Genomic DNA, 18,876 nt, shown 5'->3' with positions numbered 1-18,876 from the left:
CAGGTCAGCCCGGTGCTGCCCACCAACCACAGAGCTGAGCAAGTCTCAGAAAAGGAAGCTTCACCGGCCACCCCCTCCATCGTCCCGTCTCTTCTCGGGAAGACCAGCACGGGGCACTGCAGGGGGGCGGGCAGAGGGCTGTGGTCTGGGGGTGTTTGGGGTCATTTGGACGTGGATGGGAAGCCCAGTCCCCTCTCCCTTGCAAGGTGACCTGGCGCCTCGTAGCTCCCGTGGCAGTAACCTCCTCGGTACAGTGACAGCGACGGTGACAGCGACGGTGACCACGACGTGAAGCCAGCCTCCTGGTGGAAACAGTCCAAGCATGGAAATAGCCCGATGACACAGTGATGGCCCAACTTGGCCTGTGTGTACATGCCCCTGGCACGGTTGGGGGCGCGGGAGACCCTGCCGCGGGAAGCAGTTATCCCGAGGGGTCTCCAGGCGAACCATCTCCTCGTGCCCCCCAGGCCTCTCCCCAGCCCTTGCCTTCCATCAGGAGAGAGGGTCATCGGGTCCCTGTGTTCCCCAGCGTGTGACGGAGCGTGAGCGGGACACACCGGCCACTCCTGGAGGAGCTGTGGCTTCACCGTTCCAACAGACGAGACAGCGCAAGGACCTGGGCAAGGGGGCCTCCTGCCCGGGACCCTCGGGACAACAAGGCCTGGATTCTGGGGGTGCTGGCTGCCTCCCCATCGTGACTTTCACGCCCCACCCCCGACCATGAATTTCTGACAGTTTGTGTGAATGTTGGTGCCTACCCCCGTCACCACCACCCTCCAAGGACCAGTCTCTCCTCTTCTCCAGTGAGCTCCAGTGAGTCCGGGGGCCTCCTTCACCCCGACATGCAGCTCTGACAAGGTGCACAGGGATGTGGACCCAGGATGGTCCCTTGCGCCCTGGACTTGCCCCGAGGCTGGAGGAAAACCTTGACCCCATTAGGTCTGAGTCCGGAGTTCTCCACAGTGCCCCAAAGAGATGCTGATAATTTCTGCTTTCCCCAGTTTTCCAAATCATTAGAGCTTCTCTGTGTACAGCTCCCTTTTACAGGATTCCCAAGACCCTGTGTCTTTTCCCTCTGTTCCTCTTGAAACTGAGGCATGTGTTCTGCCTCGTGTCTCTTGACGGTCATCTGCTGAGCTTGCACCTTGGGAATATTTGGAAAATTGACGTAAAGTCACAGTAAATTAAACGAGCCCTTTAATTCTGAGTCCTCAGAGACAACCACTGTTAGCATTTCTTCATCCGTGCTGTTTGCTAACCTTTCCCGTCCCCCTCCTTCCTTCCCCGTGGGTCTGTCTGCATGGGTCAGGGGTGTCTCCCGAAAGTGACTCCCAGTTCCAGTACTGGTGAATGGGAATTTACTTGGAAACAGGGTCTCTGTAGGTGGGATGATGTGAAGGACCTGAGAGGAGGTCTTCCTGGAGGAGGTGGCCCTGCATCCAAGGACAGTGTCCTCAGAAGAGACAGAAGAGGAGAGACACAGACACCGAGGAGCAGCCACGTGGAGGCGGAGGCAGAGACGGGAGGGAGGTGACCACCAGCCCAGGGATGGACGCCTGGGGCCCCCAGAAGCTGGAAGAGGCAGGAGGGACCCTCCCCTGGAGACTTGGGAGGGAGCGTGGCCCTGGGACACCTTGACCTCAGGCGTCTGGTCTCCAGGATGGGGGAAGGATGGATGCCTGTGTTTACAAGTGGTCTGGTTTATGTTAATCTGTTATGGGGGCGGCAGGGAACTCCTTCAGCCCCCACACCTCTCACCCAGCAGTGGTGGGCTACATCTCCACGGCACCCACCGCACTGGGGGCTGCGTGGGGTCCGCCGAGCTCACTGTAGCTCATCTGATGATCCCAAAAAATTAATTTGGGATGACATTTGAGTCATTAAAATCAACCAGTTAGGGCCCCAGGGCCAGATGTGGCCCCCTGCTTGTTTTTGTTAATAAAGTTTTATTGAAACACAGGAATGATCATTCCTTTATGTATTGCCTGTGGGCAGCTTTTGTGCTAAAATGTCAGTTTCCTAGTTGCTCCAGAGGCAAAAGGGCCCAGGAAGCCTAAAATACTTCCTATCTCAACGTTTCACATAAACAATTTGTGTAACTCTGCTTCTCATAAGGAGTGCAAACGCGGATGTTTGCATTTTAAGGGGAATTTTCCTAGGGGACAAGGGCAGTTATTATCCCACTGTCCGTGGCTGTGCACACCAATAGAAGGAATTGCTTTGAAATTCTTATAAGCCCAAGAAGCAAAAGAAAAAGAAATTCAAAATATGATTTCAAAGGATGCCTTGCCATTCTAAGGAGCTAAGGAAGACAGAAACTCTCACACTGGGAAAGTGATTGGGTTGAAATAACACCCAATCATGGTGTTGCAATTCGCCTTTCCGCCATTTCTTTCTTTCTTTCTTTCTTTCTTTCTTTCTTTCTTTCTTTCTTTCTTTCTTTCTTTCTTTCTTTCTTTCTTTCTTTCTTTCTTTCTTTCTTTCTTTCTTTCTTTCTTTCCTTTCTTTCTTTCTTTCCTTTCTTTCTTTTTGCACAGATAAGCTTTTAAACACGGTGACTGCCTGCGAGCCGTCACCTCCAGAGTTTGGAAAACAAGTTTGAGTTGCGTCTAGTCACCTTTCAAAAAAAAAAAAAGCCTCACCTGTCTAAACCTCTGAAAATCTGGGACCATCTGTCCTGCTACAATTTATATCAGAATCGACCATGAACTTCATAGGCAGCCCACACATGACATCCTGCCTCGGTGCAGAGTGACAAATAAAGCCAGGACACCTGTCCAGGCCATTGAATTATGTCCGGGACTTGATATCTGCGGGGCCTCAGGACTGGGACCTGGGGGGACGGCCACCCTGATTAAGGGAGCGGACGGCCAGCTCCTACCTCCTCTGCTAGAATAATGGGAGGCCATTAAAATGGAATAGAAGGTGCCAGTAATATAAATGGAATACGGCTCTGACTTCACTTGGCAAAGAGGACATTTGTGATGCATATTTGTGTGGGCTAGACATTTCCCTGCACAGAAGAGCATCCGTGGGGGAAAATGCAGGAACACCAAAAAAAAAAAAAAAGATTTTGGGATGGTACAACATCATTATTTCTAAATATTCCACCTTTGATGTGAACCCTCTTCCGTGTGGCAAATACTTGCAGAGTTTTCAGAACACATTGCAGATTCACTTAAACACACACACGCCCATGCAGATTCCACCCCCACTGAACACATCCCCACCGCTAATGATGGTACATTTAGTCAGCATGCGTAGTGACAAGCCCCTACGATGACAAACCCAGACTGTTTTGACGAATGGCATCGATGCACGTAATTTATTACTGTAATTATTGTGATAATTTGGAGGAGATAAATTGAAATCTATTAGGACTTAATGTAAAAAGCTGTAATTAGTTTGCTTTCGAGAGCTGGGGTTGGGGAGAGGGTGGGGAGGAAGAGCCAGGGTGCGTAAGGGAGAATCCATTAAGCCAATTAGGAGGGGAGCGCGGAAGACAGCACCCAGCCATCTCAAGCTCACCCATGGCCTTCTCCCGACTGTCGGTACCCTAAGCACACAGATTCATCTGTCACATCCTCGCATTAATTTAATCAACACATCGAGGCCAGAGAAGGGAGAATTCCTTAATCATTGTAATTAACACACGTGTTCAGCTTGGGGTGCCGGGGTTGAAGGGAAAAAAAACACGCGCTCTGCAGAGTAATTACCATGCAAATGATAGGACAACAGCGGCGTGCCCGTGTGCACGTGCAATTATTATGCGCGGGTGTGCCTGTGTGCACGGCGTGGAGCGTGAAGTGGGAGGAGGGGCTCGCTGCTAACAAGACCACCCCCGCACCCCACCCCGCCACGGCTACCCAGCTATTCCCAGAAGTGCAAACCCCCCGTCCCGCTGCAATTAAAAATATATATATTTAAACAAGCTGATAAGTGCTATTTACTGTCAAATTAATTCAGTCACTCAGGAGATGCCATCTGTATCAGCATCGAGAGGGTGTCACCGGCTCGCGGATCCGGCAGAAGCGAGCCCGCTGGTGTGTTTGATGGCTCTGATAATGGAAACAAGATAAGCAATTGCAACAGATATATCATAGAATTTCTCATAATTATCTGACCTGTTACACTGTGTCAGTCTGCCGCCAAACACAGTGTTTTTATGTCACACTCTGTATGGGCATTTCCGCCTTTGATCATCCTGTATCCTGCAGATGTCAGCCTTACTGTATTTTAATTGACTCTGGGGTAGCATTCAAAAAAGCGCCTCGACGCCCGTCGCTGGCGCCTGATGGGGCTGACAAGCTGGCATTTACCAACGTTAGGTCTGCGCGGAAGCCACGTGCTCCCTGAGCCTCCGAGGGGGGAGCAAAATGATGTCAGTAAACCTGTCCTCCCTCGGAGCCTTCCCCGCCCGGCCGCGCCGTCGACACGCTCCGCCTGCACACGGGACGTCTCCTAGAGCGTGGTGGGGTGAAGGCATCCGACTCCGAGGACCCCCCACCTCCAGCAGAGCCAGCTCCCGGGCTTATGACAGGGGTGTCGCTGACCACCGCAGACCAGGTGGCGGCCCCGCGTTCCCCCCCTCACCCCTCCAGAGACCCCTTCCGCCGTGTCCTCGGCCTTCTCCACATGACATGACAGTGACCGTGGTAATGAGGAGCCAGATGTGTGGATGGCGACGGAAGCCCTTATCTTCCATGACTCGGGCATCTTTAAGAAAAAAAAAAAATTCTGGTTGAAAACGCGGGCTGAGCACAAACTGGGAACATTTCAGCGTGGAGGTCAATTTATTTTGTCTTGACTTTTCAGAGACAGGAAATCTCTGGCCTCCTGTCTGGGAGCACGCCGTTGTCACGGTGTGCTTTCTGCCTCGTTAACCCAGCCTGGCAGGGGAGAAGCCGTCTTCATCAAGCCCCTGACAGGCACGGGCGCCCCCCCACTCCCCCAGGGATGTCTCCTCAGCACGTCGCCCGCTGGTCCGTGTAATTGCCACGTTACGTCCTTTGCTGTCGCGGGAACCCCAAGGAAGGGGGAACACACCAGCAGGGAAACCGGGAGAGGCCACGCCAAGCATTCACCCGGGAGGTTCAGAGGGAGCGGCGTTACTGCAGGAGTGGCCGCTGTTTCCGGGGCTGAAGGCTAATTGTCCTAATCGATGAACAGGAGAAGGCTGTGAGGGAGCTGATGCTGGCCTCCGAGTCAGCGCCTTCCTCTCTGCCTTCAATAATTCGAAGGCATTTATGCAATTTTATCTAAAGGCCTCCACACACGGAAGCAGGTCAAGACGGATGATACTGGGAATGGAACCGGGGCCATCCCACTTGCATGCCAGGCACCAGGCTGCAAGGACTGTTGGTTGAGTTTCCTTCTGCAAACCGAGTGTCTCAGTCCGCTGGAGTTGCCATTGGCAAAATACCATAGGCTGGGGGTCTTAATCTACATTTATTTCCCCCAGCTCAGGAGGTGGGAGTCTGAGATCCCGGTGGGGGCAGGTTAGTTCCCAGTGAGACTCGCTTCCTGGCTCACAGAGGCCGCCTCCTCCCTGTGTCCTCGCATGATGGAGACACAGATCTGGTGTCCCTTCCCTCCCTTCCTCCTCTCACTAATGTCATCCTGGGGCCCCACCCTCATGACCTCCTCTCACCCTACCCACCTCCCGAAGGACCCACCCCCTAACAACATTAGGGGTTACGGCTTTCCCACGTGGATTTTGGGGAACGCATTTACTCCACATCACTGAGGCAGAACACAATTGGCTACAGCTAGAATGTCTCCATTGTTCTTGCTAATCCACACCCTCCTTGGATGTTACATTTAGGAATTCGCATTAAAAGAGTTTTCCCTGTGGATCCCACTCCCCAGAACTTTGCATGTGTTACCTTACGTGGGAAAAGGGACTTTGAAGATGGAATTAATTTTAAGCATCCTGAGATGGAGAGGCGGTCCTGGGTCATCTGGGCAGGACCTAAATACAATTACAAGGATCTTTATGAGACAAGACAGGGGAACCCGTCAGAGAAGAGGGGATGACAGAAACAGAAGTCACAGTTGGAGAAAGAAGACGTTATGCTGCTGGCTTTGAAGATGGAGAAAGGGATCACAAGCCACGGGATGCAGGCAGCTTCTAGGGGAGGGAGAAGGCGAGGAACAGATTCACCTACTCATCCATCATCCACCCACCCACCCATCTACCCATATATCCATCTAGCTGCCTATTCACCCATCCATCCACCCGCCCACCTACCGATCTATCCATCATTCATCCATCCACCCCCACCTACCCACCAACCCATCTACCCACATATTCATCTATCTATCCATTCATCCATCCACCTACCCACCCACTCATCCATTTATCATCCATCCTTCTACCCAACACACATGTATTGGGCACCTTCTGTGGATCAGGCTCACTCCAGGAACAGAGACAAGATTCCAGACTCTGTCCTCTTGGAGCTCACATTCCAGGGCCAGGGGATAGACAACCCAAACACATAAACCAAAGAAGAGTCAGACACCCCAGAGGGCCCTAGAGCTAGGTTGTGGGGAAACTGCGCCTTCTTCAATAAAATCCACTGCGTATCTCCACATGCACTTGAGGAGCCAGCATCACAGGCTAGGGAGGGTGGGCTCAGTCTACAGACCCTGATGCTGTTCCCTGCTTGGACCTTGTCCTTGGAGGAAGGAAGTCACTGCTCATTGCCCCCTTCCCCCGTGTCCCCCATGTGCTCAAAGAGCATGACTCCACTTCATGGCTCCAGCCACGGGACTCTTCTCCTTACGTCCACATCTGCAGAGGAGGGAGGCTCTACTTACTGATGAAATGTTATCAGGGTCTTGGACGAGCCAAGGGAAGAAACAGACTGCTGAGCACAATTTGCTAGGTGCATCGTTCACGGTGAGCCGTGTCCTTGCTCCTGACAGGATTCTGAGCAGAACCCTGCCCTCCTATTCCATTCTCCTCCTTTCTCAGAGCCTAGAAATAGGTCAACAAGGGGCTGACACTGCAGGCCTAAGGCACCAGCTCAGCTGAGGTCTTGGTTCTGCAACCAGAGCCCTGCCACCTTGGCCCCAGGGAAGAGAGAGCTCAACCCTCTGTGCTAGATAACTCAGCCTGCAAACCTGGGAAAGGAGCAGCTCCCGGGGTTCTGCGCACAGGACACAGCTGGTCCTGGGCCTCGGTGGCTGGGCAAAGTGGAATGAGAAGGAATGATGAGGACGCCAGGCACGGAAGGGGGTGAGGGCTGCTCCCTCCAGAGGCTCTGCGGGGACAAAGTCCTTCCCCAGTAGCCAGCTTCCTGCCTCCTCTTCTGGCCTCATCTCCCGCCCTCGTCTCCTCCTCGCCCTCCGAGCCCCTGCTGGACCACCCTCCTTGCTGACTCTTGCATGTCCCAGGCTCACACGTGCCTGGTCACCTTTGCGCCAGCTGTGCCCTCCACCAGGCGCACCGTCACGCCCGATTTGTGGCTCAGTCTCCCACCTGCTTCACGTCTTTGCTCAGATAGCACCTCCGGCTGTCCCGACCGCGCTTTCTGCCCCAGCACTCTCGGTCAGCCCCCGCCTTCATTTGCTTCTCCAGAGGCCACATTTCTCATGGAAAATATGGTCTCTGTTCTCATTTCTGTTACACTGGCTAGAATGTCAGCTAGCAAGGATGGGGGTGATTCCTTCACAGATACACGCGAGCACAGAGAATGATACTTGGTGATCGATGCGTATTTGTACAATACGTTCTCTTTCTTCATGTCTGGAAGCCCAGCTACCATAGCGGCTTAGTGAGAACATTGATTTTGCTCATGGATATATCCAAAGAACCAGACCCAGAGATGGCCATCTAATGGATAAATATTTGCTGGATGAGAGACTGGCGAGGTCCTCTGGATACGAAGACAAAAACGGTCACTGGTGCTTGACCACAGCGAGCTCATTGCTGGTCATCGGTGCTTGACACACATGGAGGTCACTGGTGACTGAGAAGACCATCCCCGCAGGGGGGTGCCGTGTGTGGGGAGAACGTCTAAAGTAGAACTCAGAACACAGGACGATGATTTTCTCCAGGAGGAAGTTCCAAACTGTGTTGATGGAATCACCCAACTCTTTGGATCCAATGCTATGGGTCCCCACATGGGGGTCAACAATGTGGGTCCCAACCCTAATGATTCCAGCCCTATAGGTCCCAACCTGTGGCTCTGAGCTTTGTGAACCGAGCCCTGCACATCTCAACCCTACGGAGCCCAGCACTGTGGGCCCCACCCCTATATGTACTGACACCACGGATTCCAACTCTCTTTGGAGCTCAATCCTACGGGCCCCAGCTGTAGGAATTCCGTTCCTATGGATTCAACCCTTTAGATGGCAGCTCTGTAGACCCCCTCTCTGTGGGTCCCTGTCCTGTGAATCCTAAAACGACGGGTCCCAACCTTGCAAAGCACAGCCTACAGTTCCTAGGCCTATGGGTCCCTGCCCAATGGGTGTCTCTCACACCCAGACTCCTCCTAAAAGCTCTGCCACCTCACTGGAGCAAAACGGAGGCCCACAGACCCTCTTCGGCTCAAAAGGCTGTTTCACGCTCCTCAAGGGCACCAAGGAACCCATCACCACTTCTCAGCTCCTCTGAGGTTTATGTATCTGGAGGGCTTGGCAACAGACAGCGCATTCCCCTTCCCGTGGTACCCACGTGGTGCTGTGGCTCTCATGCGTTCCTGGTGCCCCAGGAACAGCCCTGGGTCTCCCACGATGCCTTGAGGCAAAATTCAAATTAAACTGGAAAGAACCCTGAGTTGGAGGAGCACTTTTGAATATCAAATAAATTAACATGAAAAAAAAAAAAACCGAAGCCAAGGACGCGTTTCTGTAACAGAAAGACATTCTGGGAGAGCTCTGTCGGGAAGGATGTGGGTATGTCATAAAACCCCAGTGCCGCTCGTAAAAATATTGGGAATAAAGTTCCCAAACATTTTATTGCAGTACGGAAAAAGAACGCCCAAGACAGGGCAGGATCAAGTCCCAACTTCTCACAGAGAGGAAAACGTCCACTTCCACATGACCCAAAATGAGCAACGCGGAGGGAGAGGAAAGAGATGTGGGTGCAGTGCTACCCCTGTAGCGTGAAGTGGGCTGGTCCCGGACATGCGCCAGGGAGGCCAGAGGTGGCAGTCTCCCCACGCTCTGTGATTTGCATTTGGCATTTAAAAAATTCTTAATCATGTTTAAAAAAAACAAAGCTCATAAAATTTACCGTCTTCACCCTTTTAAGTGCACGGTTCGGTGGCATTAAGTACATTCACATTGTTGTACAACCATCATCATCTCCAGAATGTGTTCATCTTCCCACACTGAGACTGTCCCCATGAGACACTCACTCCCCACCCCCCTCCCCCAGCCCCCCGGCCCCCAGCCCCCACCCTCCTACTTTCCGTCTCTATGGATGTGACTTCTCTGGGGACCCCCTGCAAGTGGAATCCCACTGTGTTTGTCTTTTTCTGTGACTTTCTTATCTCACTCAGCATGAAGTCTTCAAGATGCATGCCCATGGCAGCCTGGGTCAGATTTCCTTCCTTTTCAAGGCTGAATAATATTCCACACCCTGTTTCTCCGTTCATCCAGTGATGAACACTTGGGTTGCACCCGCCTCTCGGCTACTGGAACTAATACTGCTGTGAACATGGGTGTGCCAACATCTTTTCAAGACCCTGCTTTCAACTCTTTTGGATGTGTACGTATCCACCCAGACTTGGGATGGCTGGATCATGCGGTAGATCTATGTTTGATCCTTTTAAGGAAATTCTATACTGTGTTCCTCGGTGGCTGAGACATTCTGCATCCCCACCAGCAGTGCGCAAGGGTCCCAATTTCCCCACACTGTCCCCAACGCTTGTTAATTTCTGTTCATTTGCGGTGGCCATCCTAATTTGCTTGACATTTATTTGGGTGATGAGTTACTCCGCCGAGGACTTAAATTGAGAGCTCCAACTTTGAGGCGATGAGAAAGGAAGGTTGAGAGACGATCGATGGCAGTTATTTTTTGATTACTAACCCATTTATTCTCTTTCTAAGATGCTCTTGGCGGGCACCCAACATGTGTTTGTTGAGTGAGCAGATGAGCCATAGCAAAGAGCAGGGGCAGCACCTGTCACTCGTTCTTCCCCGGAGAACTGCCCTGAGCCCCCCAGCGCTGTCCATTCCTGGCTCCCTTGTGGACGTGGAGAGGTCTCTGGTCAGGCATCAGGGCTTCTCCTTTACCCAGTTTTTTCAATGTTGATGGGAAGAACATAACGGCAAAAGGCAAGTGAGTCATGAACCAGCGTTGCCCCTGCTTCATGCTACGGCCACGCCGTTAACACGAGAACATAGACCCTCCCTCTGAGGGAACCCAGAATCCCCCAACAATAGCTTCACGGCAACGGGATACAGACCCTTCAGTGAATCCAGAGTCCGGCTATCCTTTCTCTCACTTGAACCTTTGCACAGTGTGTTGACATAGTTCCCTGCCGCCACTGCATTAGATTAAACCGAGTGGAGCAAGAAAGCAGAATGCACTTTACAGAAAGATCTGAATCATTCTGTTTTTTCTGGGATGCTTTCAGCCCAATAACCAACATCCAATAGATCTCGAAGTCCAGCAATGACCATGGCATGAGCGTTCCACAGAAACAAGCCACGTTGCTCAGCAGCCATGGGAATCCTAGAGGTCTGGTTGGATGATGACAAATTAGTGTGGTCTTCCGAGGCTGCCCTCGAGCCGGAAAGTAGACAGATGGAAGCCCCCAGAACGCAAGCCTCATGCCAAAAGACACTCTAGTTCCCTGGCTCTGTCTCATGGACACACTCCAAGATGAGAGCCAGCTTGTGTGATCCTCCCATCCCTGAAGTTTCTGCACATTCCCCCCCATGCAGCCCCCCCTTCAAAGGTGCTCCCTGCCATCATCCTTGGAGGGTGAGGGTTGACGTCTCTTTTCTCCACGGAGACTCCATCCTGGCAGTCAAGACCTTCTCCTTCCCTCGCATTTGAGCATTTGATCTCTGCTCTCCAACATGCCTGGTCGGAGCTGACAACTTGCTTCCAAAAACCAATCCGCAGAGGAAACCGTTCAAAGCCCGCCAGACGCCGGCGCGCACATCAATTGGAAAGCTGTCTCTGAGTCTCTCTTTCAAAAATACCGAGAACAAACGGTTGAAAGCCTTTGTTTCATTCTTACAAAACCCAGCCTGAAATGCCCGTGTGTGAGAAAAGAGAAGGAAGAGAATGAGCTTGTCCATCCCCAACCCTCCCTGCTTCTTGGCTCCCACCCACCTCTGAGGTTCCAAGATGAGGTCACCCCAGGACAGGTGAGGAGATCTCGCCCTCCTGAGAGTCTGGTGGTGGACTCTCCAGTCCCACATGGCCTTTGGGATGGTCAGTCTGAACCTCTCTTCAACCAAGTTCAGTCCAAGATTTTCTTCGATTCATCTGAAAACAAAGAGCCGACAGTTTGCAGCCACATGCATGTGGAAGGGGACTGGTGTCCATGTTCAAGGCATTTCATCAAAGTGAAGGCTCTTGCTAAGGACGCCTACTTCATCACCCTTGGTTCCCTGCCCAGGACACAGTGATGAAAGAGGTGCCCCTATTCTGGGGGAGGAAGGACAGCTGGCTTTCCTGGGAGAGGTGGAAGGACTTTTCAGCCTTAGATTTTTTATATCCCAGTCTATGTGTTCACACAGATTCTCACTATTTTAAATTTTTATCGAGGCAAAATTTACGCAGCACACAACTCACCATTTTAAAATACACAATTCATGGGATCTTAGCATGTTTACAGTGTTGTGCAACCAGCAGCTCTATCAAGTTCCAGAATATTCTCATTCCCTAGAGGAGACCCCGTCCCCATGAGTAATCACTGCCTGTCCCTCTCCCCTGGCCGCTGGCACCACGAACCCACTTTCTTTGTCTGTGAATTTGCCTGTTGTGTATGTTTTTTATAAATGGAATCACACCTTGTATGTCCTTCTGTGTCAGCTTCTCTCACAGAGCACCCTGTGTACAAGGTCCATCCACGCTGCAGCCTGTGTCAGAGCTTTACTCCTTTTCCTGGCTGAGTAATATTCCCTGGTGTGCACGAACCCTATTCTGTTTATCCATCCATCCATTGATGGACACTTGTGTTGTTTCCACCTTTTGGTTGTTGTGAATTTGTAGTCAGGGCTCTCCAGAGAAACAGAACCCATAGGCAATTGTTGAGATGCATGTGTGATATGATACCATTGACACTTGAACAACATGGCTGTTAATCCACCTATAACAGTGAGATCTCTGGATTCACAGTTCCTCCACATTCAAGGATGCAACCAACCTCGAAATGTCTAGTGCTGCAGCATTTTTTTTTTAAATGAAGTATTGTGGGTTTGCAATCTTGTGTTAATTTCTGGTGTACAACACAGTGATTCAGTTATACATATACATATATTCCTCTTCATATTATTTTTCATGATAGATTATTACATGGTTTTGAATATAGTTCCCTGTGCTCTATAGTAGGATCTTGAAGTTTATCTATTTTATATATAGTAGTTAGTATCTGCAAATCCTGAACTCCCAATTTATCCCTCCACTGTCCCCTTTCCTGTCTGGTAACCACAAGTTTCTTTTCTATGTCTGTGAGTCTGTTTCCATTTGGTAAAGAAATTCACTTGTGTCTTTTTTTTTTTTTTTGAGGTTTCAGATATTAGTGATATCATATGGTATTTGTCTTTCTCTGTCTGACTTACTTCACTTGGTAGGATAAGCTCCAGGTCCATCCATGTTGCTGAAAGTGGCATTATTTTATTCTTTTTTATGGCTGAGTAGTATTCCATTGTATAAATACACCACTGCTTCTTTATCCAGTCATCTGTTGGTGGACATTTAGGTTTCTTCCATATCTTGGCTGTTGTGTGCTGTAGTAATTTTGTATTGAAACATAATTACATATGAGTGGACCTCCACAATTCCAACTGTTTTGTTCAAGGGTCAACCATGTAATAAGATTTAGATTAGAGATATATACATAGGAGATTATCCTATCCCTTAACTATCTATTTATTTCTGTATATTTATACTATACGTATAATATAATAAATCTCATATACATACATAAAGAGATTTATTATAGGAATTGGCTCATGTAGTTGTGAAAGTTGAGATGTTTCAAGATCTGCCATCTATAAGCTGAAGACTTAGAAGAGCTGGTGGTGTCTCTTCCAATCCAAGTCTGAAGGCAGAAGACTAATGTCTTCACTTATCAATCAGGCAGAGAGAGAGAGACAGAAAGAGAGAGAATGAATTCTCCTTTCCTATGCTCTTTTCTTCTGTTCAAACCTTCAACTGATTAGACGAGGCCCACCCAATCTTGGGGTGGGCAATCTTCTTTCTTTAGTTCATGAATTCAAATGCTTATTTCTTCCAGAAACACTCTCACAGACACAGCCAGATATCATGCTTATCCAAACACCTGGTTCCCCCCTCTTCCTGTGGCCCTGTGAAGTTGACCCACACAAGTAGAATCAAGCCTCAAAGTGAATGATGCTCTGTGAACACCTGTGCAAGTTTCTGTTTGAGCACCGGTTTTCATTCTTCACAGGTAGGTACACACCTGGGAGTGGAATTGCTGGGTCTCATGATAACTCTGTGTTTAACCCTCTGGGGAGCCTTCCTGCTGATTTTGACCACTGCCTCTGCAGACTACGCCCAGGTGTGTAATCCAAAGAGACCCCAGCAGCCCTCCACCTGGAATCGGGGTCATTTCCACTCAAGATTCACGCGTCTCCAAACAGCAGAACATCCAGTTCAGTCTTTTTTTGTGTCTCCCTCTCCTTGGTAATAATACCGCCTTTCATCCAAAGGGCAACACACGTGATGGGTACAGCCCACCTGGGAGACAGAGAAAAGAACAAACAGAAGAGAGCTCCTGGAGTCTGAGCACTCAATGTGGAGGACCCACCCCTCACCTGCATCTTTCCCGCGCCTTGTCCTGGTGTTACCGTATCATTTTGTAGCTTTAAAGCTTATCATTCATAGTCCTTTTCCAATGCCACTGTAACACAAATGACCTCAACCTTAGGGCAGAAATCAACACTCATTCATGTCGGTTGACTCAGCTGGGTTCTCTGTGTTGAACCCCACGAGGTCAAACCTCAGGTGTCACCCTACCTCGAGGTGAGTCTCTTTTTGAAGGATCGGGGGGAAGAATCCACTTCTGGGCCCATTCAGGGTCCTGAGAGAATCCACTGCCTTGGTTTTGATGAGACCACTGGCCATTGGAAATTAATTCGATCAGGAGTCCCTATGCCCTCCCCTAGGTCAGAGGTGGGGCTGAAAGTTCCAACCCTCTAATCACAGGGTTGGTTCCGCAAATAACCAGCCCCACCCTCCAGGTGTCACCTCATTAGCATAAGCTCAGGTATGGTGGAAAAGAGCTTATGAATAACAACGGAAGAGGCTCTTACTTGTCTCAGTAAGGACATTTCAAGCATTTTAGGAGCTCTGTGCCAGGAACCACGATAAAAGACCAAATTTATACTTCTTGTTCTATCAGAATATGGCCAGCACGATGCAAGTTTTGGAGAAAATGATATGAGAACAGATGACCAGACCGCGAGGGAGAAGGACGAGAGACAATGTCCAAGGATGGTGTTTTATAAAGAATGTCTCTGCCGATGGAGAAAGAGCCAGTGGAATCAAAGCCATCATGAGAGTGACGAACACATGCAGAAGTTTGTGGCTCTTCATTGAAAGACCACCAGCATGTTTTAAGCCATTTCAGTTTTCAATTTTAAAATGTTTAAAATTAAATAAAAAGGAGTAAGGAGAAAAAACATGTCCACTTTAAAAAAGTGAACCACCTCCTACAAATGCCCCTTCACCTCACTCTAGGACCCTAACATGTGAAGAGGAGCCGGATGGCTCTCCTCCAATTACCCCGTGTCACGGGACTCTGACGAAGTTAAGGAATGGAAGCCAGTCTCCCTGCAAACTGTCACCCCACCCACACACGTTGGCTCTGATCCTTTAATATTCAACAGCGAACCAGTCGGTCGCCTACAAATTTCTATTATAATGAAAAAGGAGATCCATGTGTCTGTAAATATAGTAGGTGTCAGGGTAAATGTTTGTCAGGGCTAGTGGGCTCACAACAGACCCACATCTGCATACTTATGCGAGCCTCTCTGAAGGGTGTTAATCGCCTCCCCCACGTGCACGGAGGACGACACAGACGCTCGGTCACACGCTGGGGAAATGTGCTTTATTTATTCAGCGCTTCAGCGGTCTATGGGGAAAGGCGCCCCTGGCAAGTCAGGTCTCGGAAACCCTCCGTGCATTTTAAAACGCCTGCATCCACTTAGCGGCTGGAACGGCTCGCAGCACGTATGATTTCGTACAAATCACTTTCCCATATCTGTGCCGCCAAGGAGCGACTTTTCCATCACCGTCGAGGACAGACGCTTAGGATACAAGAGTCTCTCAGATGAGATCCCATCTACGGGAATAATTGCCCCAGTGGAAAGGGCATTATGCTCAGAAAGGGGAACGGAGACTCACTGAAGTTAGCAGTGTGATGAGGCATCACTTCACGTCCGCAGAGGGTGGGAAAGAAGGCAGAGGGATTCTGCAGCTCAGAAATAAAATGGACGCCGCCTCCATCGCTCCCTGGCTGTCAGAGGGCACTTTAAATCACACGTGCTACTGATGACCTCCGTCCCTACCGTGGGCACCGCAGCTGCACCTCTCAAAAGACTCCCCTTCCCATCCAAAAATTATAAGTGCAGTCCCAGTGCCGTAACCACATTGCACCAGAGCTTGGCAGAAATCTACCAAGCGTGCAGTGTGCTTTGGGGACACAATGCTGGGAGCTGGGGACCCTCCACGAAAGGGGAGAGCATTGCTTGTAATTGCCGCCTGATTTGTCATAGACATCTCGCCCAAAGATGGAGCCAGGCCAGGGCCATCTGCCCAGCAGGATGGTCTGTCCCAGACTTTGCACGATGGACATTCTCCCCTTTGGTCCATTTCCAATGCACCCCAAGTTCCACCTTCCCATATACCGTGGGCTTCAATGAACAAGTCACCGCCAAGCTGGAGGAAGGGGCAAATGCAGATCTATTTAAAGAGGCTGAGCCCTGGTGGACCAGCCCTTGGCAGACCCTAAACCAGAGGGGTGGACCCCTCGCTGCTGGAGACCAGAGCAAACACCCCCAGGAGGGGATCAGAAAGCTCAGGAAGGGTGTCTCCTGCTTTCCGTCCAGAGAAAATCCAGGTCAGCCGGTTACACTGGGCATCACATCAATGCCCTGTCATTGCTTCAGCATAAGTCCATCCCAAAGGCTGCCTGGGATAGACTTACGCTCAGAATGACTTTCCTCATCCCATCTGACAGCCGTCTCCCCAGGCCCTCTCCCCCTGGTTACCACTAGTTTGTTCTCTAGATCTGTGAGTCTGCTTCTTTCTTGCTATATTCACCAGTTGGTTGTATTTTTTAGATTCCACATACAAGTGATGGAGATCCCTCCAAAAACTAAAAAGAGGACTACCATAGGATCCTGCAACTCCACTCCTGGGAATTTGTCCAAAGGAAATGAAGACACAAATTAGAAAACAAACATGCACTCCAATTCTCATAGCAGCACTATTCAGTCAAACCATGGAAGCAACCTAAATGACCACGAAGAAGTTGTGCCAGTAGGTCGAAACGCAGCTACGGTGGACGACCACACCGCGGGTGTTCGCAGGGTTGTCTACATTTAGATTTGCACTGGCTTGTAATGTATGAAAAAAAATGCAGAGCTGTGTGTTCTATGGCCGTGCACGTGTCTCGGGTGAGGACCAGAGATGCAGGAACCGGCACATTCTATTCACATATGTCCTGTCTTCCCATTCTCTGTCCTGATTTCCAGACGCCTTCTCCGACCCTCACGACTTATGTGGGTGACCGTTCAGCTCCATCTGCATTACCTGGAGGTGGGGGGTGGAGAGAGGGCTTCATGTCCCACCTGCTGGACATCACTGTTGAGCTACGGACTCACCTCCCACTCCGCCCCCATCCCACCCTGAGACAGATGCTGCGTGGATAGACAGACACTGCCCAGGGCGGGGAGAGTTTCGAAGTCAAGATGTCCTATCTCCTCTCCGAGGTCATCTTCAATTCAACGTGTACATTCTGCTTGAAGGTTGAAAAAAAAAAAAGAAATTACAGCCCCACTAAAGGAGGTGTTTAATGAAAACAGAACCCTGTTCTCGGCAAGGCTGCCCCGTGCAGGCAACGTGGTAATCAGAAGCAGACGGCCTGACATGGCCTGAACCCGTTTTTTTGTTTGTTTTTTATTGAAAAACGGGACCCACAAAGGCACTTTGTAACTTGTTTCATAAGGACTTAATTTTGCTCTGCAATAACAGGGCCATTAAATCTGCTTAGAGGGGGATTACATGAAAACAGGAATCGGTTATTCCCCGTTCCCCGGCCCCGGAGCAGAAACTCCGGCCGCCCTGCTGCCCTGCGAAGACGGCGGGGGACAGAACGGCAGGAGGGCACGGCCTCTCCCGGGCGCCCTGCGCTGGCGCGTCAAGCCCGAAACGGACCTCCAACCGGAGGCAGACGTGTCCGCGCGGACGCCGGGCAGAGGGGAGCTCCCGCGCGAGCCGGCGGGAGACCCCAGGCTGGAGGAGGGGGTGGAAGCCCCACCCTCAGGACCACGCTGGGGAGAACATTGTCTCCCACTGAAGACTCGCGGTCCCGTTCCCCAGTGTGAAACTGATGTTGGCTTTGCGGGGAGGGGACTCTTGATGGCCAGGCACACTCCTCACCCCCCACCCCGTCCCACCTCCTCCCTTGTTCTTTGCCACCTGGGTCTCTCCTCAGCCCCCAGGGAGCTGCATTGTTTCAGAACAAAAGAGGATGAGAGGAGGTGGTGCGTGGGTGGCAGCAGGGATGCTCAGGCCAAAGGGCATGGGACGCAGGCAGCTGGGTCCCTGGGGAGGACAGATCTGAGTGTTGCCACTGTTTGGCCCCCTTCCCTCGGTTGCAAAGACCAGACGGGGACCCAGGGATCTAAGAGGTAGGATGGCTCAGGTGTGCATCCCCCATGGAGTCCCCTGGGTGGGTCGGAGGCAGCAAGTCAGCTCCAGGGACCACAGAGATTTCAAACGGGCAGGGAGGTGTCCTGATGGTGTTCATGAAACATAGGTGGTCTTCTGCCCCGAGTGTCCACAGCCCGGTGAGACACCAGCCACCCAGGAGCTGGGGTGTTTTGTGTTACTGCAGTGAAATCCACATAGGGAACAATTCACAATGTTGTACCACCATCACCTCCGTCTGGTTCCAGAATCTTCTCACCCCCCTCAAAAGAGACCCCATACGCATTAGCATTCACTCCCTGGCTCCCCTCCTTCAGCCCCTGGTGACCACTAATCCACTCTCTACCTCTGGATTTGCCTGTGCTGGACGTTTCCTGTAAATGGAATTACACACTGTGTGTCCTTCTGTGTCTGACTTCTATCACAGATCATCATGTGTTCAAGGTCCATCCAGGTGAAGTCCTACTACCTCAGTACCCTGAGAAAACCCACATAGAGGCTCTGGACTCTGACAGCTTCTCTGATTGGTTAGTAGTGAGAAGTGGACTGCAGGCAGGGCTTGTTCAAGGTTAGGCAGGGAAGTGCTAAACCTTTTGTCGGAGCTCTGACCTCTCTCACTCTCACACTGCCTCAGGAAGTCAGAACCCTGTAGGGAAACCTCTCACCCCAAAGTCTGGGTGGTGAGCCCCTAAGTTTTCTCTCTTCTACCACAATTCATCCACTCCTTGACCTCCAGTGTAAAAGGAAAAATCTAATCTTCCATATGGTTGAGTGGTCCTCAAAAA

The sequence above is a fragment of the Vicugna pacos genome, chromosome X, assembly GCF_048564905.1.
Source record: "Vicugna pacos chromosome X, VicPac4, whole genome shotgun sequence".
NCBI classification, from domain to species: domain Eukaryota; kingdom Metazoa; phylum Chordata; class Mammalia; order Artiodactyla; family Camelidae; genus Vicugna; species Vicugna pacos.
This window is presented reverse-complemented; position numbering follows the sequence as displayed.